Source organism: Morone saxatilis, unplaced genomic scaffold (genome assembly GCF_004916995.1).
Source record: "Morone saxatilis isolate NCDOM2014 unplaced genomic scaffold, NCSU_SB_2.0 Contig2, whole genome shotgun sequence".
In the NCBI taxonomy this organism is placed as follows: Eukaryota; Metazoa; Chordata; class Actinopteri; family Moronidae; genus Morone; species Morone saxatilis.
This window is the reverse complement of record NW_023339762.1, coordinates 26,083,469-26,086,936: the sequence shown is the minus strand read 5'-3', so window position 1 is coordinate 26,086,936 and position 3,468 is coordinate 26,083,469.

The following is a 3,468-nucleotide window of genomic DNA, read 5'->3' as shown; positions in this document are numbered from 1 at the left end:
GCCATGCAAGCGAGATGCTGTCAGCTGTCCAACAACGTTTTTTCAGAAACTTTCTTCTTTATCGGCCTTGCTCTCAAACTTTCTGCACACAGGTTCCAACTCTCTAATTTTCCAAGACTTTTCCAGTAGTTTTTCTAGACAACAGAAGACAGCACTAATGGACACACAGTGTTAGCTCACTTTTATAGCGTACAAGTAAATAATTCCAGGACAATGTAGTTAATTTCCAGGATATTTGGTTGTATTAATCAGTTCCCAGGATGGAACCCTGAAAATTTAGTAAGAGTTAGTTTTGCCTGCATCCTCTAACGCCACCCAACCAAACTCCTGTTTCCAAGATTATTGAAATGCCTCAGCTCATAAACTTTGTCTTTACTTGCTGCCATTTTCCTCATTTCACCCTCATCAATGCTGAGGATGTGCAACTCTCAACAGAGATGAGAAGGAAGCGAGATGGCTCTTTAGCACCTTCCATCATCAGCTCTGGCGTTTAACTTGACCCTTGCAAGCGGGCAATCCTTATTGTTGAGCCCTGTTCTAGCTGAGGAGTCTTTGAACTTACTGTATACTTGAAATTTGATACTAATTTCATAACTTTTAAGCTGCCAAATCTTGGTTATTTAAGCAACAAACCTGTCTTTAATTCTGTGTTTTATGTGGGTGTTTTTTATATTCTTTTATGTATTGTTTACTTTTTCTTTACCTTCCAGAGCGGGAACAGCCTAACCTGGAGTGATCCATCTGAATAAAGGAGGGGTTTCCAGGGGAGAGACCAAGTAGGGGTGGGAGGGGTGTGTCTTTTTTTAAAAAGAAATATGTTTTAAGAAGATATATTTCTAGTTGATAATAAGTCGTATTACAGTGTTGAATGACTTAATTGATAGGGTCTCTTGAGTAGGTGGAGCCCATCTGTATAAAAAGGGAGAAAGCCGGAGGGCCTGGAGGTTTATTCTGGACTGACGCCGCTACAGACGCTACAGGCTCCTGCGCCGGGCTCATTTTAGTAGCACCTTTCTCATGTTCGGCCAACTCACTTAGGCCAATCATATGAGTTAGTTACATCAATTTTACAGGTGGAAACATCTGGATCACGAAAGCCACAAGGCTGAGACGGCTGCAACCACCACTGCAGGTAGCACAGAGAAGATTCATGTGAAAATATGAAACACTGTTTAACATTTACTGTATGTCATATATAAAGTGAAGATCTGTAAACGTGCAGTAAAACATGAGCTGTGAGTTCATCCTGTACAGACTGGTTCCTGACTGGATTTACCCTGCACACACACACACACACACACACACACAGCTTTACTGAGGTTTTAGATAAAAATAACTGGGGAGTCAAGTTGAGTCAAATGTATTTATAGGACACATTTCACAGTGACACAGCACAGTGAGCTGCGTTCAACAAACATCGTTCATTACAAACAAAAATAATAAATACTTTCAGGATGGTTGGTTAATGCACTATAACAAAACCCTGGAACTGGACAGGAAAGTGTATCATTGTACTTCAATAAGTGAAAACTACAGCAATACTCCTTCAAAACTGTTTTCTTTTGACATTTTAACAGTTTTTGGTCGCTTTGGTGACTCTGTGTCTACGTCACAATCCGCTATAACTGTTGTGAATCCGAGCACACAACAGTTATGTGACATGTCACAACAGAGCTACCTTTAAAGACCTGCAGGAGCCAGTTTCACCCTCAAAAGACAGAATTTAACACATTTCTTTCATTTCACCTTCACATCTTCACATAATAGATAGTCCGAAAATAAAAGTGATTTGACCCTTTATAAGTCGTATATAAGTAGTATATAGTAGTACTATATATATGATATGCTAGGTTGATCTATGTTGAAAAGACAACTACATTTTGAAGATGGTTAAAAGATAAGTGACATACAGACAACCAACACAAAGCTCCTAACCTCTCATAGGTAATACTTTAATTTCTCCTTTAATCTACTTTAATCTCCCGTCTGTATGTACGAGGGGTCTGCAACCTTTTTTAAACTTGATATCTATAGTTAGCCTAGCTTAGCAGAGTCAAGACTATTATCCATGAAGTTTGACAAAATATATAGAAAGAAGCACCAAGACGTAACGTATGACTCATATTTTAGTTGATGTTTTATTTGGTGTGTAACAGCTAAACAAGTTTACAATTGGAGAATGTTAGAATCACTTTAGACTCACAGCAATGATAAATGTAAATGTCATTATCATTTAACGTCAAAGCCACAGCTACTGTTTTGCTCACATTAGCTAACTTAAGATGTGAGTATGTATGTGTCTCGTATCTTTTAACCATCTTCAAAATGTGTTTCAACATAGATTAGTCTAGCATATAGCATATCTAAGTCATTGGAGCCCAGAACAAAAAGGGGCGGGGCTTAGAAAAGGCCCCAAATTGTCAGGTGCTGCAGGTTTTTAAACCAATCTTTAAACAACACTCTCCCGGATAATGTAACAACCCTATATGTTTATGTGATGAATTATTAATTATTTCAACTTTATTTCGGAATACTACAATACCCATGAGCCTCGGACGCCATTGCTATGTTGAAGAAGTCAGAGTCAACATAGTTGTTGACGTTCAAAATGAACCTAGAATCTGAAAGTGAATGTTACCTTTAACCCGCCGTTAGTGGCACACATCACAGAATTTAAAGGTCAGTAATTAAATGTTTCTTGTTGAATAGTTTTTATACTTTCAACTTTTTATTAAAGAAACAGTTAATATTTTTTGCTGATGATTCAACCACAAGAGTTTAATGCCGACCGAACGTAGAAGCTCCAGCTGTGAGTCACGTAACATTGAAAAATTAATGGGACTTTAACTGAACCGGAGGCGTCCAAAATATTTCGTCCCACTCGGACTCACTCACTATGATGGACTGTCCAGAGGCACGTCTTACCCAGAATGCTTTGTGATTGTTTGGTTGGATTTTAAAAACAAACAAAAAGTAAAAGTAAATAAAAGCGTAACGGAAATATCTCCACTGTACATACAGCGTATCTGCAGTAGCGTCGCTGTGGTCGTTGGCCTTCTGCACATGCTCCTCGGCTTACAGGCTGATCCCTCCACGTATTACTTCACTCTCGTCCGTATCGTGTTGCTCAAAAGTTGAAATATTCACGGCGACATCTGTTTAATTAAAAATCCAGACCCTGATCGATCTGTGCCAAACCGCAAATGCAGAGGTTTAAACTGCCACCCTCCTCCTCCTCCCTCTGCATCACTTCTTGTTCTCTGTTCTTCCTGAAGAGCAGCTCACAGTTGCTTTATTATTTATCTGCCGGCGTTGGGCCAACAGTTGCTGCTCTGCCTCTTGTCCTCTCTGAAGCCCCGGGGCCGCCACCTGGAGCTGTCACTTCACTTCACTAATGCGGCCTCGGCTGCTCAGAGACCGTCTGCAGAAAACTTCACTCCAAAAAAACGACGGATCAAATGGGGAGAA